This window comes from Heteronotia binoei, chromosome 11, assembly GCF_032191835.1.
Source record: "Heteronotia binoei isolate CCM8104 ecotype False Entrance Well chromosome 11, APGP_CSIRO_Hbin_v1, whole genome shotgun sequence".
Lineage (NCBI taxonomy): Eukaryota > Metazoa > Chordata > Lepidosauria > Squamata > Gekkonidae > Heteronotia > Heteronotia binoei.
In genome coordinates, this window is record NC_083233.1 from 76,934,277 (window position 1) to 76,957,812 (window position 23,536).

General features: G+C 45.5%; 1 protein-coding gene across 5 annotated transcripts in view; it reads left to right on the top strand.

Annotated features, from left to right (window-relative positions):
* The first annotated feature begins 11,160 nt into the window (after positions 1 to 11,160).
* The window catches only part of PITPNM2 (phosphatidylinositol transfer protein membrane associated 2), a 269,886-nt gene continuing 257,510 nt past the window's right edge, over positions 11,161 to 23,536 (top strand). For 2 of the 5 annotated variants that reach the window (XM_060250131.1, XM_060250130.1), the window contains exon 1: positions 11,168 to 11,270. The gene's annotated coding sequence lies outside the window, so the exon portion shown is untranslated. Of the gene's footprint in view, positions 11,271 to 23,536 lie in introns of all 5 variants that reach the window. The other 3 variants (XM_060250132.1, XM_060250133.1, XM_060250129.1) reach the window with 2 other exon arrangements.

Consider the following 23,536-nt stretch of genomic DNA (forward strand, 5'->3'; position numbering starts at 1 on the left):
CATCTGACATTTATTTTGTGTGGCTCTTACGTTAAGCAAGCTTGGCCACCCCAGGGCTAGATGGACCCTGGAGCTAATCTGGAAGGGCTCTCGCAGTCTATCTTATTTCACTAGACCTGCGCGTGGTATGGGGAAGGGATAGCTGAATTTGGGAGCAGCTATCAGCTCGGATTTAATTTTAAAAAGCAACTGCCATGTTTTAAAAACGGGGGGTTATATTTGTCCACGCTTGCGAGAATTTTGGGATTCTTGACTTGTCATTTTTCTGGAGGATGGAGAATACCGATTTAGCAGCGCTGCCGCAGCTGATGTAGGTAGAGGAGGGAAACCATCTGTGTGTGTTGATATATATCCCTTCCCAGTTAATTAATAGCACGTTCGGGCTGAAGAAGTTCTGAACTATATCGACTGCTGAAGATGTTATGCGGCCCTGCAGCCTGAGAAGCCCTAATCTTAGCTGCAGATGGCAGAATACTTGCCAAATGTTCACCCACTCAGCTTTGCACCTTCTGAAGGAATTGGCACGTCTAAAATTTCTCGCACACATGCAAACAGCGCTTGTCGTGCTGCACGCAGGTGGCCCGAAGTCATAGAGTCCTGGAATAATGCCTTGCGCTCCTTGGCTTCAGCAGCAAATATTTAAGCAGTGTTCCCATTTTGGAAAACGCTTGTTGCCATGTTGGGTGAATTCTTAAACAATGTGATATTGTCAGGGCTTTTTTGTAGCAGGAACTTCTTTGCATTTTAGGCCACACCTCCTGATGTAGCCAGTCCTCCTGGAGCATACAGTAGGCCCTGTATTAAGAGCCCTGTAAGTTGGCTACATCAGTGGGGTGTGACCTAATATGCAAAGGAGTTCCTGCTACAAAAAATGTCTGGAGTAGTAGAAGAAGAGGATGATATTAGATTTATATCCCACCCTATACCCTGAATCTCAGAGTCTCAGAATGGTCACAAACTCCTTTACCTTCCTTCCCCACAGCAAACACTCTGTGAGGTAGGTGGGGCTGAGAGAGCTCTTACAGCAACTGCCCTTTCAAGGACAGCTCTGCAAGAGCTATGGCTGACCTAAGGCCATTCCAGCAGCTGCAAGTAGAGGAGTGGGGAATCAAACCCGGTTCTCCCAGATAAGAGAGCTCTGGCTGACCCAAGGCCATTCCAGCAGCTGCAAGTAGAGGAGTGGGGAATCAAACCCGGTTCTCCCAGATAAGAGTCCACACACTTAACCACTACACTAAACTGGCTCTCTTTCCATTCCTACTGCCAAATTTTTTCTCCCCTGAACTTCACCATTAATGATTATGGGACAAGTTACCAAACCTCTGCCTTAAAGATGAACAAATTGTAAATAATTACTTTACCTCACGGGTCCCCAACATGGGTGCCTGGGAGTGCCAAGGCACCTGCAAGCCCCCTTCCTGACACCTGAGTGTTTTTAGAAAGGCTGGCCCAGGTGGAGTTATTGCTCAGCAAGGCTTCTGATTGGCCACTGGAGATTTGATTGGCTATGCAGATTTTTCAAACTGTTTCTTTGGCATCAGCTGCCATCTCAGCACAAGGATCTTCATTGGATCACAGAACAGAATTGGAAGGGACCCCCGGGGTCATTAGTTCAACCCCCGCCCCCCTGCACAATGCAGAAATTTCATAAATACCTCCCTTTAAGTTCTCTCTCCATTCTGTTCTTGAAGTTCCTTTGCAGTAAAACAGCTATTTTGAGGTCACCCACTGAATGCTCAGGAAGGTTCAAGTGTTCTCCAATAGGTTTATCAGTTCTGTAATTCCTGATGTCAGATTTGTGTCCATTTATCCTTTGGCATAAAAATGCCCCGTGGTGCAGAATGGTAAAGCTGCAGTACTGCAGTCGGAGCCCTCTGCTCACAACCTGAGTTCGATCCCAGCAGAAGCTGGTTCAGGTAGCCGGCTCCAGGTTGACTCAGCCTTCCGTCCTTCCGAGGTCGGTAAAGTGAATACCCAGCTTGCTGGGGAGAAAGTGTAGATGACTGGGGAAGGCAATGGCAAACCACCCCGTAAAAAGTCTGCCGTGAAAATGTTGTGAAAGCAACGTCATCCCAGAGTCGGAAACGATTGGTGCTTGCACAGGGGACCTTTCCTTTCCAGGTGAGAATCTCTGTGTCAGACACTGGCAAGCTTTTACTATTACGATAGAATGCTGTGTTCAAACTGCAATGAGTTGCTTGACCTAACTGACTCCATTTTCTAACGTTTGCTACTAACCCCAAGTAGAAACCTTGCATATCAAAGTAGAAGTGAAGCTGTTACTAACCCCACTGTGAATTCCTGCCCTTGGTACTAACAAAGGCAACAACCCTTTGAAGATAAAATGCCTCAGGGGCGGCTAGCAAAGCTGTGAGAATGGGAACCACAACAAGATAAGGGAGAGCAAATGTGTGAAATGTATCGCTGTCGTGTGGGAATGTAGATTTGTTTAGAGAACCTTTGGTGTGCTCCTAGTTAAAACATCTGTGCTCCAGAGAAAGAGTATCAGTTCCAATGTATCTATGCTCAGAAACCTTGGGACTATCAAATGAAGTCTTAACATTGTAACAAATGGAAGTCTGTTAATTTGAAGTTCCACTGTCTGACACTCTTGTCAGTAGGATTGGAGCTAAATGCGGCTGTAGCGTAGAGTCTGGCTGTATACAATGGATCGTTTGGTATGTTTGGGACGGTAGAAGAAGAATTGCAGATTTATATCCCACCCTTCTCCCTGAATCAGAGACTCAGAGCGGCTTACAATCTCCTATGTCTTCTCCCCTCACAACAGACACCCTGTGAGGTGGGTGGGGCTGGAGAGGGCTCTCACAGCAGCTGCCCTTTCAAGGACAACCTCTGCCAGGGCTATGGCTGACCCAAGGCCATTCCAGCAGGTGCAAGTGGAGGAGTGGGGAATCAAACCTGGTTCTCCCAGATAAGAGTCCGCACACTTAACCACTACACCAAACTGGCTCTCGGTAGCTGGAGGCATGCAGGTATGTTTGTCGGTCAGTAGGTTTCCTGTATAAGGTAGTGTCTATGCATCCATCATGTATTTTTACAGTGGTGTTCAGGGAATGTATTTCTTGCATCGACTAGTTCATTGTCAGGTTGATGGTAGGATGAAAGTCATTGAATGCTTGATGGAATGCATCCAGGGCTTCTTTACCATGTGTCCAGACCATAAAGATGTCATCAATATAACACAGGTATGAGGTAGGTACGAGTGGGTGGGAGTCTTGGAAGCGTTGCTCCAAGTCAGCCATGAAGATTTTAGCATATTGTGGGGCCATGGGGGTGCCCATGGCCGTACCATTGATCTGTAGGAAAAGCCCAAGCTGAGTTAATGTGAGATAGCTCACAGTATTTTAGCCTCTGGCTCATACATTTTTTGTCTTAGCTCAGGAAAAATGGCTCCAGGGCAAACTAATTTATACAGTAGCTTGCAACTTTCATGCCAGCAGCTCGCGAAATAGAATTTTTGCTCAAATGTTTTCACAGCTTAGAGAGAGCCCTGCCCGCGGCCCTGAGTCAGAGTTCCACAGGCTCAAAAAGGCCGGGGACCCCTGCTTACCTGATTGTGTAAACTTGCCTTATGTGGAAGTCAAATCCTTGTTCTGTCTAGGCCAGTAGTGTACACTCTCCCTGCCAGCGATTCTTTACGATCCCAAGCAGGGATCTGGTCCACTAAAATATTCTGGTTTGGAGACACAAGGGATTCACCCTGGAGCCTTCTGTATGCAAAGCAGATGCTCTTTCGCATGAGTCACGGCCCTTCAGAAACTGTTGACTGCGGTGAGCTAAATTTGCCTCCAGGCAAAGGGACATCCTTACAATCCTTGGTTGTTTTATCCACTTTAGGGCTCCCAATGGTTCGAAGTATCTGTGGCCAGGAGAACTGGTGACATTAAGGAGTAAGGCAAGGCTGTGTCTGAAGAAAGGCTTAGGAAAGACATGGTTTTGGAAGGGTGAAGCATTACACATGGCTATGGATGAGTTCAGCTTCCTGCACAATTTACAGACCTTTGCAAGGCATCGTTGGACATGGTAGTTTGCGTAGCTCAGGGGTGCCTAGCATGGTCCCGTGGGTGCCATTGGCTGCTGGCACCTTTCTTAGTGCCAGACAGTTTGGTGTAGTGGTTAAGTGTGCAGACTCTTATCTGGGAGAACCGGGCTTGATTCCCCACTCCTCCACTTGCACCTGCTGGAATGGCCTTGGGTCAGCCATAGCTCTGGCAGATGTTGTCCTTGAAAAGGCAGCTGCTGTGAGAGCCCTCTCCAGCCCCACCCACCTCACAGGGTGTCTGTTGTGGGGGGGAGGAAGGGAAAGGAGATTGTGAGCCGCTCTGAGACTCTTCGGAGTGGAGGGCGGGATATAAATCCAACATCTTCATCTACCTCACAGGGTGTCTGTTGTGGGGGAGGAAGGGAAAGGAGATTGTGAGCCGCTCTGAGACTCTTCGGAGTGGAGGGCGGGATATAAATCCAATATCATCTTCTTCTTCAGTTGTTTTTTGAAAGCAGGTAGGGCTTTGGCTGGACAAAACTTCTGATTGGCCTTTGGAGATTTGATTGACTGTGCAGATATTTTTTAAGTGTTGCTTTGGAAGGAGTTGCCATCACTGCAGAAGAATCTTCAGGGCGGCTGAAGGTAAGCTGCGGCAGCCATTTTGTGGCTGGCTCTGCCTCCTGCAGTGGCCATTTTGTGTCAGTCAGTCAGCCATTTTGTGGCTACGCCCGTCACGCTGTGTCAAAAACTGTGATCGCATACACTAAATAATGCGCGTTCAATCCACTTGCCATGCACTTCCCAACAGGATTTTGCCACTTCACACAGTAAAATCCAGTTGGAAAGTGCATTGAAAGTGGATTTAAAGTGCATTATTTAGTGTTGGCGCTCACAGCCAAAGTTCCAAAGGTACCCTCAGGCTCTGGTGTAGCTTAGCTCATAGTAAGGCACGGCACCCAGATTGAACAACCGCCATTTGTGATTAGTCTGCGAACCAGAACCAGAAATTATGGATTTGCAAAGCATAGTTTGTGCTATTGGCCGGTCCAAATGAGCAAACTCGTTGCTGTTACAAACGTGGAATGACAGTGACGGAAAGGGTTACCCGCTGCAGCAGAGAAGGGGGCGTTTGTGGAGAGCGACTGTGAAGAAGAAGGAATTTTGGCTGGCTCACCTTTTCTCTTCCCTGCAGCGCTGTGACAGCGATAAGCTGCTGGGACTGCATTTCCCTCTTTTTATGTGGCTGCCCTGTCTGTATATTGCAGTCTGGTCGTCTTAGTGACTGTTCTTGTCCAGTTGCCATGAGACTGAATAAGATAGATCGCTGTGGACCGTATATTTGGAAAAGTGCTACCATGTCTTATGAAATCAACCACCGAAACAAAACTTGTAGCGATCGCTTTTGTTTTAATCCCAGAGTGCCAGATCAAGGAAACCAGACCCGATTGTTGTCTGGCATGTGTTTTTCATCTTCCAGCCGTGAAGACAGCACACTTATCTGACTGCACAAATTGGTTTTAAAAATTAAAACGGTGGGGCCGATAACTTGTCCTGTGAATGGGGAAAACTGTGACTTTTTTGACAGGGCCCCTGATCTGTTATCAGGTTTCTAATTACTGGGAGAATATATAATCCAGATGTTGGCCTCCGTTGCCTGTTTCTGTGTGCGCAGTTGTGTTTTTTGTTGATATGTTTACTGTGGAGGGGAACAAATTTTTTTTTTTGCATGCAAGATATGGAATGTAAACAAATCATTCATCAGGCTTTGCGTACTTAATACATTATTTCTAGATGTGTGATTGATAATGTCTGTTGAATACATGGACATATGAAGCTGTCTTTGTGTTGAATCAGTCCGCTGAGCACTGGCGCAGCGCTTCTGGACTTCCAGACAAGCGGTACACACGGACTCCACCCCCTCCAAACCTGAGGGAATGGGGCACTTGGCGTCTTTTCTCAGATCTGAGATGTTCGGAGCAGCTCTGAATACCTTGGAGCCAAGAAAAAACAGCATAGGCCGGTGCGAATGGGATGCGGAGGGGGCTCCTGCATCGCGCCCCTTTGGCCAGGTGGCGCCCTGGCCTACTCCTATGCGCTGGCCCTGAGTCCACCGACCCATCAAGGTCAGTATTGGCTGCTTAGACTGGCAGCAGCTTTCTAGGGTCTCAGACTTTCACATCACCTTCTACCTGACCTTTGTTGTTTAAACTGGGGATTGAACCTAGGACCTTCTACATCGCAAGCAGATGCTCTGCCACTGAGCCAAGCCAGCTTGGAAAAGACATTTAAAGTTGCTTTCTTTCCAACTCTCACTGCCTTTCCCCTCTATTTTCCTTCCTTCCTTCCTTCCTTCCTTCCTTCCTTCCTTCCTTCCTTCCTTCCTTCCTTCCTTCCTTCCTTCCTTCCTTCCTTCCTTCCTTCCTTCCTTCCTTCCTTCCTTCCTTCCTTCCTTCCTTCCTTCCTTCCTTCCTTCCTTCCCTCCCTCCCTCCCTCCCTCCCTCCCTCCTCTGACGTTCATGTCTCACGGCTCTCAAACATCTGACATTTATTCTGTGTGTCTCTAATGTTAAGCAAGTTTGGCCACCCCTGGTCTAGTGATCAATGTCAAGTGAATTGCTAATAAAATCAAAGTTTTTTTCCTGATTCCGCCCCCCCCCCCCCCGCCCCCGAGAATCCTGGGAATTGTCATTTGTTGAAGATGTTGTTGAGGGTTTTCTGTTAATGATACTCTAGTTCTGCCCTCAGCAAAGTGGTTGTGCCCTGGGGAAAGAAAAGTGGCTATTAAACTAATTTAGAATGTTGGACTAGGATGAGGCCGGGGAGTCTAGATGAAAATTAGCATTTAGCATTAGGTTGAGAGAGCACAACTAGGCCAAGTTACCTCACAGGTTTGTTATGAGTAGAAAATGGAGGCAAGGAGAGAAGGGTTGCCAACCTCCAGGTGGGTGACAAGAGAAAAACCACGGTTTCCATGAACCAGCCTCAGGACATCATAAATACAACAAACCGATGTATATATTGAGTACAAACATACAGTCACTCTTCTAAATACAAAAATAGTTTTACTGTAACATACCCTACTAAATGGAACAATACATCAAGGACCTCAAAATTATTAGATAAGTCCCAAAGGAACAATAACAGTCCAAAAGTCATCTTCAGAGTCCCCAAATTCTTTGCAAGTACAAGTAGAAGAAACATTTTTCCATGTATGAACAGCTTGGAAAAGTAGAAATAGCAGCGACGAGGTGGTACTTTTTGAGTCCCCCGTTTCACAGATGCTTTATTCAGCTTTCAACCTTTCAATTTGCAGGGATGGCCAACGATAGCTCTCCAGATATTTTTTTGCCTACAACTCCCATCAGCCCCAGCCAGCATGGCCAATGGCTGGGGCTGATGGGAGTTGCAGGCAAAAAAAACATCTGGAGAGCTACCGTTGGCCACCCCTGAATTAGGGCATGGCAAGAACCATAAACTTACACACGCAGCTAAGTGTCAGCATCTTAAATGTCTTGCAAGTCACTTGTTTCTCTCGTTTTGTTTGTCTCGTTACATATACTTACCCACCTTCCGCTATACTTTAATGCACCCTGTTTTTCTGATGGCTAACTTATATGTATTTCTTTTAGAACAGTGTATCAGAATATTTGGGTTTTTTATTTGTATTTTTGTTTTTTTTTGCATTGACATACTCAAATGGGGGATATTGGCTGTTTGTCTTATTGCATATACCAACCCATCCGCCACTGTATTTTAATGTCTTCCTTTTTTGTCTAATGGCAAACTACAATGGATGTTATAACCCCTTGAGAAACCGTGCCCTCTGTTTAAACGAACAAAGCCAGAACGTTACCTAGATTACAACAGCAGTCTGCTTTTTGTCACCCTCCAGTGTTGTTTCAGCCCTGCTTTGTTCTAACACTAGCAAACACAGATCCCTATTTGTGATTCTTTTCATCTGCTAACAACATTCCCATGATTCTACGTACCAACTCACTGCCCGCTTCTATTAAGAATTGCTGCTTGCCATTCCCATTCTGTCTGATGACGTCTGCTTAAGAGCATACGGAAGCTTACATTCTGAATAAAACTTAGCTGGTCTTAAAGGTGCACTTGTCTACGGCTTTGCCCTATTGCTTCAGACCAAGACGGCCGCCCACTCGGATCTATCTACTTGTTTCTCTTGTCACTCTCAACCTCCAGGTGGGACCTAGAGATCTCCAGAGACACCAGAGAGGTCATTTCCTCTGGAGAAAATGGCTGCTTTGGAGGGCAGACTCTGTGGCATTACACCGCACTAAGCTTCCTCCCCTCTTCAAACCCCGCCCTCTCCAGGAATTTCCCAACCGAGACTTGGCAACCCTAAAGGGGACTCATGTAAAATGTGCTGAGTTCCTTAGAGCGACAGTAATAAAAATAAAATGCCCTTTGCTGAAATCTTTAGGACAGGAATGAATGTCTCAAGTTGTTATTTGGGTAATAGGGTATAAATACATTGCCTAGGACAGGCCTGTAAAAACATCCTTTCTTTTAGGAATGTTTAAAAAATATTCTGTTGGCTTTTTAATGCCAGGGTGGCTTCTTTCATCTTAGGTTTTAGTCGATTTGGGGTGATGTGGATTTTGTTGTGAGGAAAGATGTTGCTACCCGGAGGGTAAAGCTGATTTTGGTTGATTCAAGGTTTGTTTTTTTTTCATTTCCTCAGGTGACTGAATTTTCGGTGTCTTGGTTTGTTTTTTGCTTGACGTTTATTAATTCTCTCCCCCCCCCCCATTTTCAAAACCTTCATTGTAACGTATTGCAGGTTACAGCAAAACATAAGATATTCATTAGTTCTTTAAAAAATTTAAATCGTGTGTTGTAATGAGTGGAAACCGCTTTGCAAGGCTGCGTCACAGTTGAAAGCAGGCGATGAAGAAACTGTTGCCGGCAGAATTTTGTTCATCTGGTTGCTCACAGTAAGAATCTCATCAGGTTCTAGTCCAGGAGGTTGGACCAAAGTGGGTCTCCCTCCACCCTTTTTTAGACCACCGGTGAGCCGCACAGGCAGGCTAATAAAATATTTGATGGGTTTTCTGATAACGATTGGCAGAATTGACTTTGGAGGGTGAAGACGTCTGTAAAAGCCTTGAACCAAATTGCCTTTTCTTTTCAACTACCTCCCTGCTGTTCTAGTTGGGTGCGTGTGTGTGTATGTGTATTGGCTTTTCATATTTGCAAAGTTCCTAGCAGCTGGAAGGGAGTGAACCTTCGCTTCTGAGGCGTCTTTCATTTCCAGCCCTCGAGAGCTCTTTAAAGATCAGATCCAACCGCCCTCGTTGCTGAGAAGGGGAAAGTCGAATGAGCCAGGGAGTGAAAAATGATAAATCTACTGCAAGACTGTCTGAGACAGTTGTGCCAAAAGGCCGGTCTTTGATAGCAGCGTCTTGAGCAAAGGGACTTTGCCATGTTGTCCTGGTCTCCAGTTCTGCCCCCGATCTGATACTGGATCTACAGAAAGAGGTGCTTTCTTTTTTTGCTGTCATGCTGTTGCTGATTATGGTGATCTGATAGAGCAGGGGGGTCAAACTCATTTGTTATGAGAGCTGGATCTGACATAAATGAGTCCTTGTTAGGCCGAGCCATGGGTGTTATAAAATGTAGTGCCAGGGAGCAGATATATAAACTTTATAAAGGACACAGAGCGGAGTTCCTTCCTTCCTTCTTTTCTGTGCTTTCTTTGTATCTCTCTTGTGGGATTGAGGGAACTGGGCAACGGAAGCTCTGGCTCTTTCCTTCCTTCTCCAGGGGAGGAGTCTCAGCCAGTAGAAGGAAGAGAGGCTTGGCTCATTAGCTCTGTTGTGCAATTGAGAGAGCCTGGCAAATCAAGCTGTGTTACAGAAGAAAGCAAGCAAGAAGGAAGCAGGCGACAGCCAGTTGCTCGAGGGCTTGATAGGAGCCCTCCGGGGGCCTGATTTGGCCCCCCAGGCTGCACGTTTGACACCCCTTCGGGTCTAGAAAATCCATCAGACGTAATTACTGGGCTGTCTCAGCAGCAACTGGGGCTAGAACCATCGGCCTCCTGACATGCGTTCCATGGCCGCTTGCACTGCATTATTCTCTGATGTCCCAAAATAGTTCCATCCACCCCAGCAGCGCATTGGTTCCCTCTGGCCTACCCTAGCTGTAAATGAATCTTGGCCGTCAAAGTTCTGTCTCCCAAGTTCTGTCCCTGAAGTTTACATATGAACATATGAAGCTGCCTTATATTGAATCAGACACTTGGTCCATCAAAGTCAGTACTGTCTTCTCAGACTGGCAGCGGCTCTCCAGGGTCTCAAGCTCAGGTTTTTCACACCTATTTGCCTGGACCCTTTTTTGGAAATGCCGGGGATTGAACCTGGGACCTTCTGCTTCCCAAGCAGATGCTCTACCACTGAGCCACAGCCCCATTCATGGCTCTCCAGGGTCTCAAGCTGAGGTTTTTCACACCTATTTGCCTGGACCCTTTTTTGGAGATGCTGGGGATTGAACCTGGGACCTCCTGCTTCCCAAGCAGATGCTCTGCCACTGAGCCACAGCCCCATTCATGGCTCTCCAGGGTCTCAAGCTGAGGTTTTTCACACCTATTTGCCTGGACCCTTTTTTGGAGATGCCGGGGATTGAACCTGGGACCTTCTGCTTCCCAAGCAGATGCTCTACCACTGAGCCGCCGTCCCTCCCCTAAGTTTTTTCTAAGCTGCGGCCCAATTCTTCTGAGCCTCGTGCCTACAGGTCCCTGTGCTCTTGGCTGCCTATGTCCACATGCTTGATGGGCCGGGACCATGTTAGTTTCCCGTGGGAGTTTGTTGTCCATGTCTCAGTGATGATGTGCAGAATTGTGGCGCCTTTGCTAGCTGCCCCAGCCAGTCCAACGGCAGGGCCAGTCCTGTTCTCTCCAGCGAGTACCTCTGTGCATTTTGTACATCTCCCGGTTTTCTCCATGGCAACATAGCTTAGTGTTCCCTGCCATAGGGAAAAAAAAAATCTGTGTTCTTTGTGTGTGTGTGTGTTTTCCCGCCCCTTCTGTTCAACGGGGCTCTTCTGTCCGCGAGACATGGATGCGTTGCCGGGCTTTGTCGGTTTCCAAGGTGTGGAATGAAAGAACCGGTGCCGGCTGTGGTTTGGGGAGATGGGGGGTGGTGGTGGTGGTTGTTGACAGATGCTAAAGCCGAGGGACGCTTCAGGAGCCGGCAGGAATGAGAAACAAGATCGACTGACGCTCGGTGGTGGATTATTTTCAAAGGTAATTTGCGGACGAAGAATGATGACACGGTGGCTTTTGTCAGCTGTTCAGGCGAGGGTTACCCTGCCACCTTTTGTTTTCTTTTTCTGATCCGCTGCCACTCTGATCATAAATAGACGCACACTTGGGTTGGAAAGGGAGCGGTGCCTTTGTGTGGGATTCTTAATGGGCTTGCATTTGTTTGTCGCGTCTGGCAGGTGAAGGATTGGGAACCGAGGAAATTTCATATATTTCCGTTCGGACTTCACATCACGCGTCCTAATAGAGAATGTGCTGCGTAAATAGTTCATGCTAAAGTCTTGTAAATCGGCTGCGACTAAGGACGAAGATGCATGTTGCATTTAGAGGCTGCTGAAGTTCTTCGGATAGCATAGGAGATGCCCTCAATATACACGTATGTTTTTTTTGTCCTGGATGAGCGCAGGGAAAATATTAGCTTGCAGGTTTCCAGCACAAAGTCAGCCGGGATAGGTGCACATTGGGTAGTTCATCGGAGGGAGTTTTTGAACAGGTTTGTGAATGGGGAGTGGGTTATACTTAGAAGGCTGAATGTTCGAACATACGTCAATGAACCGCCCCAGTCATTGCAGTCTTTCAGAATACCCTTCTCCCCTTCTGAAGAGATATGCATTTTTGGGGTCTTCTCAGTGGTGACCCCATATATGCGGAACTCTTCCTGGAGGTTTGCCTGGGACTTCCTCTGTATACATTCAAGAGCCAGGTGAAGCCCGTATTCCGTTTTTAATTCCTCCTGGTTATATTCCCCTCCAGATTGTTGAATCCCTCATGCTGCATTTTAAGTCTTAAATTGCAGCTATATTTTTGTGTTAGTTCTTAACTGCTACTGTTTTAATTTCTTTAGATAGCTAATTAATAGGATGGTTTTGTTCTGCCATCGATCAAGACAGGGCATTTTCAGTCGCTGGTTCAGCTTTATGGAACAGCTTAGCCAAAGAAGTCACTGGATTCTTTCTGAAGTTTCAGAAGGACATGCGAGATGAAATGTTTTTTGTAGATCTTTCTTAAAATTGATCGTTGTGAGGTGGATTATATTCTTTGTCTGGGTTTCTGGGTGTTCTGCTGAAGTTATTGTTTTTAACTGGCATTTTTAGTAATCCAAATAGAATTGTTTCTTTATATTTGATGGAGTGTAATATTGCAATTTCTTTTGCACTGGCATATCATGAGGTTTAAAGAAAAGACGAGAGAAACATCCTTTTAATAAATAAAGAATTTTGATTTCTAGGAAAGCGGGGTATAAACATTTTAAATGAATGCACACATGTCCTTAGAACAAACGAGCTGCCTGTTTGAACCGCAAGAAGTAGAGCTAGACTGAGACGGCTGCTAGACGTGGAAAACAAATCGCTGATCCGGTATTTGGCTTGTTGACGGAGACTTCCGTAACATGAAGTGCAAATCTGTGTTCACACCCTGCTGGGACTGGGTTTGGAATATTAGGAGGAAGGGAAGAGAACCCATTGGTCCTTTGCCCATGCTGGCTCTGTTTTGGGGCACCACAACCCATGCCTTGCTTTCTACCCCCCTCTGCCAGGTTCTTCGCAGCCCTTGCCAGCACCCATTTCCCTCTCTGTTGTATTCCGCTCCACTTTTTCTCCCTTCCATCCACCCTGCTGGCATCCCCCCCTTGGTCTGTACAATCTGGCTCTGTTTCTTTCCCCTTATGTTCCCCCTCCCTTCTCAACACCTGCTGTTGGCCCTCCCCCCCTCACCTCACCCTCCCTGTCTTTTCCTTGACTCCCACTTCTTTCCTCTCATCGCCTTCTGTTGGTGACTATCCAATATCAGACACCCTTTTGGGTAACCACAGGAGGTCCTATCTCCGCTGTATACTACCTTGGTCAGGCCGCACCTGGAATACCTGCGTGCAGTTCTGGAGGCCTTACTTCAAAAAAGATGTGGACAAAATCGAGCGTGTGCAGAGGAGAGCAACGAGGATGATGAAGGGCCTGGAGAAAGAACCCTATGAGGAAAGGCCTTGGGAACGTTCAGTCTGGAGAAGAGGAGGTTGAGGGGAGACATGAACGCTCTCTTTAAATATCTGAAAGGCTGTCATTTAGAGGAGGGCAAGGAGCTGTTCCACTTGGCAGCCGAGGATAGGACCCGAAGCATTTAACTCAAATTACAAGCAGAAAGGTACCAGCTGGATATTAGGGGAAAAAAATTAACAGTCAGAGTAGTTCAGAGGTGGAACCAGCTGCCTAGGAAGGTGTTGAGCTCCCCTTCATTGGCAGTCTTCAAAATGCAACTGGGTGAATATTTGTCAGAGATGCTTTAGGCTGATCCTGCATGGAGCAGGGGGTTGGACTAGATGGCAGAGGGTATGGCCGCTTCCATCTCTAGGATTCTATGATTCTATAACTCAGAATGGGGAGGGGTGGTGGCTCAGTGGTAGAACATCTGCTTGGTAAGCAGAAGGTCCCAGGTTCAATCCCCGGCATCTCCAACTAAAAAGGGTCCAGGCAAGTAGGCATGGAAAACATAAGAACATAAGAGAAACCATGTTGGATCAGGCCAATGGCCCATCCAGTCCAACGCTCTGTGTCACACAGCTTGAGACCCCGGAGAGCTGCTACCGGTCTGAGTAGACAATACTGACTTTGATGGACCCAGGGTCTGATTCAGTATAAGGCAGCTTCATATGTTCAATATACCCAAATGTTGAGTGGTGAGGGAAGGTGTGACTTGTGTGAATTGTCAGATCCCTGGGCCGGGGGTGGGGGTGGGGGGAAGGGGTGGACAGGTTTTCTGGAAACCTGAAGTTCCCCGTGGTTTGCAGCGACTAATATTCTATGTTGGGCAGGTTTCATTTTGTGGATTTTTGGTCCACGTGAGATTGGGACTATAAAGCTGTCTGCATGGGAAAGGGGAAGGTGAAGAACCTAGATGCTTATATATGTTGGGAAATGTGGCATTTTCGATTTTTAATGGGCTTTGAAAGCACGGTTTAAAGGAATTTTAAAATGTATATAGTGCCATGACTGAACATGGGGTCAGTGACCAGAGCTCTGAGGTAAATCACCTAGCCTGTCATCTATCCAGCGATCTACCTTGGAGGGTTTTTTTACTCGTAAGCCACCTTGAGTAGAACTCTGGAGAGGTAATGTAAAAGTGCCTAAGATAAATGAAATGAATAGATCTTAAACAGTTGAATCGGAAAAGTAAAAGCATGGTAGTTTACAGTCTAAAATGTTTGACGAAAAAGATAAAGAAAGGAGAGAACATGACAGAGTCTGGGATAAATGGGAAGATTTTGCGGTCATTCCACTTCCTATTCAGCGTGGGCTATATAAGAAGGATGAGATGTTACGGTACATTCTCAGAACCCAAAAGTTGGGCTGTTGCATGGAACCATGGACCATTTCTTCTAAAATCCCAGATTTCCACTTCTTGGTCTTAAGAGAAACTGGTCCTATATTTGCTTTTTCCCAGTTGAAAGTGAAAAACCTTGATGTTTGGAAGTAAATTCATCCAAATAAATCAAGTTCCCCAAAGTTAGTGCTACTGCGAATCAAATAGTGACACTTTTCTCTTTCCTCATGTATTCTGAATTTCCTCTAGTCTATAGCTTATTTGTAATGTTGAGGTCTTCTTCCCAAGCGGCATAATATACGAATTAGCACAATAATTTTCTTTGCAAAGCATCTTTCTACAGTAGCCCCATTCCCATGTGCATCCTGAAAACAGAGGTCAGTACCTGGATAAATGTGGAATTTGCACATGGGTTGACTACACCATGATTATTACTCAATGCACATACAAGGCACAATCAAATGTACTCTGCACATGAATTACATGTGCATTCATTGTTATAATAATAATAATAATAATAAATTTTATTTATATCCCGCCCTCCCCGCCTAGGCAGGCTCAGGGCGGCTGACAAGAGTTCGATAAAATTATACAATATAAAATATACCATATAAGGTAATTTAAAACAACATTTAAAACAACATTTAAAACAACATTGTTTTTTTTTATTTGAAGTATTTGAATCTTGCTTCCATACAACTCAAACAATACATAGCATATATAACACATATCAATACATCAGATGCTTCTCCCCCCCCCTTTCCTTTTCATTCCCTCCCCCCACAAGCGACCAGTAATAATACCTTATTTTATATCTGTAACCATGAGCACACTTTTTGGAGTTTAACCAATATATCATCGTTGACTCCTCCTGCTTTTACCCATAAATAAAAATAAAATAAAAAAAAAATCTTATATACTCCGGCCACCTCGTCTTAATTTCCACAATCTTATTCTCACCTAGCTTTTCCTGTTTTAATGTCGATAATATGTCCGACTGGATCCATTCATATAAGTATCCATTCCATCTGTCTATAGTCCATTTTGTAGCATCTTTCCAGCCAAATGCTATAACTGCACAAACAGCTAAAATCATAGCTGATAGGGTTTATCTATTTTATAGTTCCCCCAAAAAGCGTCGATGACTGGGGAAGGCAATGGCAAACCACCCCGTAAAAAAAAAAAAAGTCTGCTGTGAAAACATTGTGAAAGCAACGTCACCCCAGAGTTGAAAACGACTGGTGCTTGCACAGGGGACTACCTTTACCTTTTTTAAAATTCCCATAAATAACACATTCCTGATAGCTCCACTTTAACCTTACATACTTCCTCTACCTTTTCCAAGATCTTTTGCCGGAATTCAATCACCTTTGAACATTCCCACCAAAGATGTGCGTGATATCCCTTTTCTTCTTTGCAATGCCAGCAATCAGATGTCATACCCTTGACCATATAAGATAGTTGAACGCATGTACATTCCTTGTTACTTATGATCAGAGTAGAGTTGCCAGCTCCAGGTTGGGAAATGCCTGGAAATTTTGGGGGTGGAGCCTGAAGAAGGCAGGGTTTGGAGATGGGAGGGACTTCAACAGGGTATAATGCCACAGAGTCCTCCCTCTGAAGCGGCCATTTTCTCCAGGTGAACAAGACCTATTTTGAAAATTGAGAATGTCTGAAGGAGAAGAGTTGGAATCTTGGCTGTGCTCTGATGAAATTGTAAAAAGCTGGTCAAAGCCTTTGGTGAAACGAGGAGAACAAAGTACAACCTCGTAGCTGTGCTGGGCTGTGTACATCTCAAGCTGAATCTTCAAGAGACATCGTGAGGTCTCCTCAGGAACAAGTGGACCGAGGATTCCCTTTCATTCACGAGAGAACGAAACTTTATTCTTATGAGACAGTCTTTTAAAGACAATGTTCTTCCTTTTTGTTCATTTTGGGTGTTCTATTCATCAGTGTATGGTTTGGAATAATGTGTTGTGAAAACGTTTCAAAGAATATAAAGAGGTTTATAAGAATCAACAAATTGTGTAAAGTGACATAGAGGCTGGTCATCAATCATTAGGGTTGCCAAGTCCAATTCAAGAAATATCTGGGGACTTTGGGGGTGGAGCCAGGAGCAAGGGTGTGACAAGCATAATTGAACTCCAAAAGGAGTTCTGGACATCACATTTAAAGGGACCTCACACCATTTTTAAATGCCTTCCTTCCATAGGAAATAATGAAGGATAGGGGCACCTTCTTTTGGGACTCATAGAATTGGACTCCCTGGTCCAATCGTTTTGAAACTTGGAGGATATTTTGGGGAGAAGCATTGTATGCTATAATGAAAATGTGATGCCTCTACCTCAAAAAACAGCCCCCCCCCTGAGCCCCAGATACCCATGGATCAATTCTCCATTATTTCCTATGGGAATAAGTCTCCATAGGAGTTCCCAGCAGACATTTCCCTCCCCTCCCCCCACTTTCTGATGACCCTGAAGCGGGAGGAGGGCCTCCAGACCAGGGAATCCCCTGCCCCCACCTGGGGATTGGCAACCCTAGTCATCACAGAACCTCAGGGTTTACTCGTGTCACCACCTGGAGGTAGGCAACCTTTAGGAGCTTCTGCGTCAACATTACAAAGAAAATCAGAAGTTAGCAGCTGCTATCTGGAAGCTGCGGAGGTCCCTAACTGACCCTCTCCCACACCTGTCTTTTCTTTAATTATTTTATACATATGCATTTTTTTTTGGAATTTGTTTCAGTGTTTCTGATTCTTCCCCACTTGGCTGTAAGGCTGCAGAGATAAGATATTTATATCACCTTTGAGCGTTGTACAGGTCTTAACATATGCCTTGGAAGCCTGGAACTGCAATGGAACTTGGTTTTGTTTCTGTTATTCTGGATATTGTATTTATTGGCAATAGTGTGTGTGACAGCATTTTGACTTTTTCTCATAACGAGAGCTACTGGCCCCGCAGGAAGTATGTACCGCTGAGTCGTGAATATTACTGAGGCTGTAAGGCTCCAGAGATAAGAAATATTGAAATAAATATTTTTGAAGCTGACGTATGGTTTACAGAGCCTCAGAGTAAAGGCTTAAGTTATTCATACGTGCATCTCTTGACAAAGACGCTAATCGAAACGGGAAATATAACGATCGGAATTCCGTTGAGAAGATACTTTATGCACAGTTGGAGAATATATAAATATCACCTTTGAGTGTTGCACAAGTCTTTACATATTACTTGGAAGCCTGGAACTGTAATGGAACTTGGTGGTTTGGTTTATGTTATTCTGGAAATTGTATTTATTGGCAACAGTGTGTATGTGTGATGACATTTTGAATTTTTCTCATAAGCATTACTAGTGTTTGGTGTATTATTTATGTGCTGGAGATATTAAGTATATTGTTTTCATTATGCAAGGGAGATATCTGGTGTTTGCTGGTCATTCTACCCATGGCAACATATTACCTAGGGTTTTTTTTTAGCAGGAATGCAGTTCTGGCTGCCTTGGCATCAGGGGTGTGTGGCCTAATATTCAAATGAGTTCCTGCTGGGCTTTTTCTACAAAAAAAGCCCTGTGTGAAACAATGGTGATTTCAGGGGTTGTGGCCCGATATGCAAGTGAGTTCCTGCTGGGCTTTTCCCTGCTAATAAAGACTCTGACATTACCCAAAGGGGTTGTAGAAATGTGGCTGGGAATTCTGTTTGAGCGAGGTGAGGATCTGGCGGTTGTGCTTGTAGAGCCACAAAGGTAGCTTTATTCTTTTGTGTTTCTTTGGTTGCGTGAAGCAAGGTGGGTTGTGATTTCTGCCAAAGGTGGCACAGTGCTCCAGACTGGATTGCCCTGCTCCACCTGGTTGCCAAATATCAGGGGTTTAGATCAACACCAAGTACTCACATAATTTGAATCCCCCTCCCCGTTTGATCAGCAAAATCTGAATTTTTATATTTATAGAGATTGAGAGAGATAGATGGATAGATGATGCATAGATGGATGGATGGATGGATGGATGAATGATTGGAAGGATGATAGATGATTGGAAGGATGATGGATGGATGGATGGATGGATGGATAGATAGATAGATAGATAGATGATGGAAGGATGATTAGAAGGATGATTGGAAGGATAATAGATAGATGGATGGATAGATAGATAGATAGATAGATAGATAGATAGATAGATAGATAGATGATTGGAAGGATGATAGATGGATGGATGATGGATGGATGATAGATGATAGATGGATGGATAGATAGATAGATAGATAGATAGATAGATAGATAGATAGATAGATAGATAGATAGATAGATAGATAGAGGATGGAAGGATGATTGGAAGGATGATGGATGGATAGATGGATGGATGGATGATAGATGGATAGATGGATGGATGATTGGAAGGATGATAGACAGACAGACAGACAGACAGACAGACAGACAGATAGATAGATAGATAGATAGATAGATAGATAGATAGATAGATAGATAGATAGATAGATAGATGGATGTGCCTGGTAGTCATGGTGACATCTGGTGACTGACTCTTACGGTGGTGGTGGCAGCACTGTCAAAGCAATTTTTTTTTAAATCCACACTGCCAATCTAATCTTCATTGGCCAATGAGAAAGCCTGCTGAGAAAGGTCCCACTAAAAACACTTGAAGAGCGCCAGGAAAGCTGTTGGCAGGCGGGGACCCCTGGTGTACAGAACCTCTTTATGTTACTGGACTTCAGAACAAACCTGTATCCTGAACACGTTATGATTCGTGTTTTGTTAATTGAGACTAGGGTTGCCAATCCCCAGGTGGGGGCAGGGGATCCCCTGGTTTGGAGGGCCCCCCCCTGCTTCAGGGTCATCAGAAAGCAGGGGGAGGGGAGGGAAATGTCTTCTGGGAACTCTATTATTCCCTATGGAAACTTATTCCCATAGGAAATAATGGAGAATAGATCCGCAAGTATCTGGGGCTCCGGGGGGGGACTGTATTTTGAGATAGAGGCATCAAATTTTCAGTATAGCATACAGTGCCTCTCCCCAAAATACCCCCCAAGTTTCAAAATGATTGGACCAGGGGGTCCAATTCTGTGAGCCCCAAAAGAAGGTGCCCCTATCCTCCATTATTTCCTATAGAAGGAAGGCATTTCTGAGTTTTATTCTTGGGCAAAATGTGCAGCCAGTGTTTCAGTCTGCACCTCCTGGCTTGAATTCCACCACCCATTCATGGGTACCATGGGTTTAATAGAGGACATAAGAACATAAGAGAAGCCATGCTGGATCAGGCCAATGGCCCCTCCAGTCCAACACTCTGTGTCACATAAGAACATAAGAGAAGCCATGTTGGATCAGGCCAATGGCCCCTCCAGTCCAACACTCTGTGTCACATAAGAACATAAGAGAAGCCCTGTTGGATCAGGCCAATGGCCCATCCAGTCCAACATTCTGTGTCACATAAGAACATAAGAGAAGCCCTGTTGGATCAGGCCAGTGGCCCATCCAGTCCAACATTCTGTGTCACACAGTGGCCAAACCTAGGTGCCATCAGGAGGTCCACTAGTGGGGCTAGGACGCTAGAAGCCCACCCACTGTGCCCCCCCAAGCACCAAGAATACAGAGCATCACTTGCCCCAGACAGAGAGTTCCATCAATACCCTGTGGCTAATAGCCGCTGATGGATCTCTGTTCCATATGTTTATCCAGTCCCCTCTTGAAGTTGTCTTTGCTTATAGCTGCTACCACTTCCTGCGGCAGTGAATTCCACATGGTAACTACTCTTTTAATAATATGCCTTATAAAATGAACATGTTATTTAAAAATATTTTTGTGCACAAAAACAACTTATCTTCAGATGCACAGTGAAGACTCTTGAAGAGGCAGGGCTTTCTTTGTGGTGGCCCTGTGTTTGTGGCATTCCCTCCTTGCATGTTGCTTGGGTGTTAACTCTTGGAGTCCTCTCCTTTTTCACTTGCTCTTCCACTGGCTGTGGCTTTAATCTGAACTGTAATTCATTGAATAATCTTTTTAGTTGCTGCTGTCTTGTTTGGTTACCGAATAATTTTATAAATTTTCAAAGTTGTAATTATAGTCTAGGCCAGGGGCATCAAACATGCAGCCTGAGGGCTGGATCAGGCCTCTGGAGGGCTCCTGTCTGCTTCCTTCTTTCTCTCTTGCTTCTTTCTGCATCACAACTTGCTTTGCCAGGCTTGCTCAATAGCACAGGAGCTACAGAGCAAAGCCTCTGTTTTCTCCATTGGCTGACCAGCACATGAAGCAACATGTGTACAAAAGTTCGCAATGCCCAGCCATTTCATGTTCTCCTTTGGTAATAGGCTCAAAGCATTGACCATGAGATGTATGTAATGAATGTCAATAAATCAAAAGTAGGTTTGCAGCTTAATAGATACACACCTGAACAACACCTGAACAGCATACTCAAGGTTGCTACAGCACAGACATTGTCTCCAGATTTTGATGCGATAATTCAGAGCAAGAGTGTACCAGTTATCAGAAACTGTTAAATAAACAAAATATTGCAAGAATTCTAACCTTTTAAGCATGTTTTAAGGGTTTTTTTTAAAATCTTTAATTGTGTTTGTCTGTCCTTTATAAAGTTTACATATCCAATACCTGGCATTACATTTTACGGCACACATGGCCTGGGCCTCCGACCAGATCTCATTTATGTAAAACTCGGCCCTCATAGCAAATGCGTTTGACACCGCTGGTCTAGAAGAAGAAGAAGAAGATATTGGATTTATATCCCGCCCTCCACTCCGAAGAGTCTCAGAGCGGCTCACAATCTCCTTTACCTTCCTCCCCCACAACAGACACCCTGTGAGGTAGATGAAGATATTGGATTTATATCCCGCCCTCCACTCCAAAGAGTTTCAAAGCTGCTCACAATCTCCTTTACCTTCCTCCCCCACAACAGACACCCTGTGAGGTGGGTGGGGCTGGAGAGGGCTCTCACAGCAGCTGCCCTTTCAAGGACAACCTCTGCCAGAGCTATGGCTGACCCAAGGCCATGCCAGCAGGTGCAAGTGGAGGAGTGGGGAATCAAACCCGGTTCTCCCAGATAAGAGTCCGTGCACTTAACCACTACACCAAACTGGCTCTCCGTCTAGATATATTTTTATGGTTTTCTATAAGCTCCCCTGCAATCTTTTGTTGTTGCTGTTGCAAGTCAGATCAAAAACGAGAGATAAGTTAAATGCAGGGCTTTTTTTGAGCAGGAACACACAGGAACGCCGTTCCGGCTGGCTTGGTGTCAGGGGCTGTGGCATAACATGCAAATGAGTCCCTGCTGGGTTTTTCTACCAAAAAGGCCTGCATAAATACATAACGTACATGGGGTGGTGGAGGTGGTGGGGAGCTGTGTACCTACGTACAGGGCCAGCTTTAGGAAAGATGCTGTAAGGGATGCTGGTTGTATCAGACAGTAGTTACCTGACTGTTCTGGGAGAAAGTAAGAAGAGATCGTTTTGTAATGGAAAAATATCAACTGTGTACTTCGTACATCCTTAAATGACTTGTTGCTGGGGGAAAAGTAAATATAGCCAGGGGAGCAGATGGAGCGCTTCTCGCTTGCAGCTTGGCAGTCGAGGTTTGTTAACAGACATTTGTAACATGTTTTTATGGGGGTTTTTTTTTTTGGGGGGGGGGGTTGCATTTTAAAATAACGGTAAAGAAATGTTTCCTTCTCAGCATCTCTTTTTGTTCGAACTCTCTGTCTGGGGCAGTGATGTTCTGTATTCTTGGTGCTTGGGGGGGGGGGGGGGGGGAACAGTAGGAGAGCCAGTTTAGTGTAGTGATTAAGTGTGTGGACTCTTATCTGGGAGAACCGGGTTTGATTCCCCACTCCTCCACTTGCAGCTGCTGGAATGGCCTTGGGGTCAGCCAGAGCTCTCTTATCTGGGAGAACCGGGTTTGATTCCCCGCTCCTCCACTTGGAGCTGCTGGAATGGCCTTGGGTCAGCCATAGCTCTCTTATCTGGGAGAACCGGGTTTGATTCCCCACTCCTCCACTTGCAGCTGCTGGAATGGCCTTGGGTCAGCCATAGCTCTCTTATCTGGGAGAAACCGGGTTTGATTCCCCACTCCTCCACTTGCAGCTGCTGGAATGGTCTTGGGTCAGCCATAGCTCTCTTATCTGGGAGAACCGGGTTTGATTCCCCACTCCTCCACTTGCAGCTGCTGGAATGGTCTTCTTCTTCATGTCCTGGCTCCTCTGATGGACCTCCTGATGGCACTTGGGGTTTTTTTTGGCCACTGTGTGACACAGAGTGTTGGACTGGATGGGCCACTGGCCTGATCCAACATGGCTTCTCTTATGTTCTTATGTGACACAGAGTGTTGGACTGGATGGGCCACTGGCCTGATCCAACATGGCTTCTCTGATGTTCTTATGTGACACAGAGTGTTGGACTGTATGGGGCCATTGGCCTGATCCAACATGGCTTCTCTGATGTTCTTATGTGACACAGAGTGTTGGACTGGATGGGCCACTGGCCTGATCCAACATGGCTTCTCTGATGTTCTTATGTGACACAGAGTGTTGGACTGGATGGGCCACTGGCCTGATCCAACATGGCTTCTCTGATGTTCTTATGTGACACAGAGTGTTGGACTGGATGGGCCACTGGCCTGATCCAACATGGCTTCTCTGATGTTCTTATGTGACATAGAGTGTTGGACTGGAGGGGGCCATTGGCCTGGTCCAACATGGCTTCGCTTATGTTCTTATGTGACACAGAGTGTTGGACTGGATGGGCAACTGGCCTGATCCAACATGGCTTCTCTTATGTTCTTATGTGACACAGAGTGTTGGACTGGATGGGCCACTGGCCTGATCCAACATGGCTTCTCTTATGTACTTATATGACACAGAGTGTTGGACTGAATGGCCCATTGGCCTGATCCAACATGGCTTCTCTGATGTTCTTATGTGACAC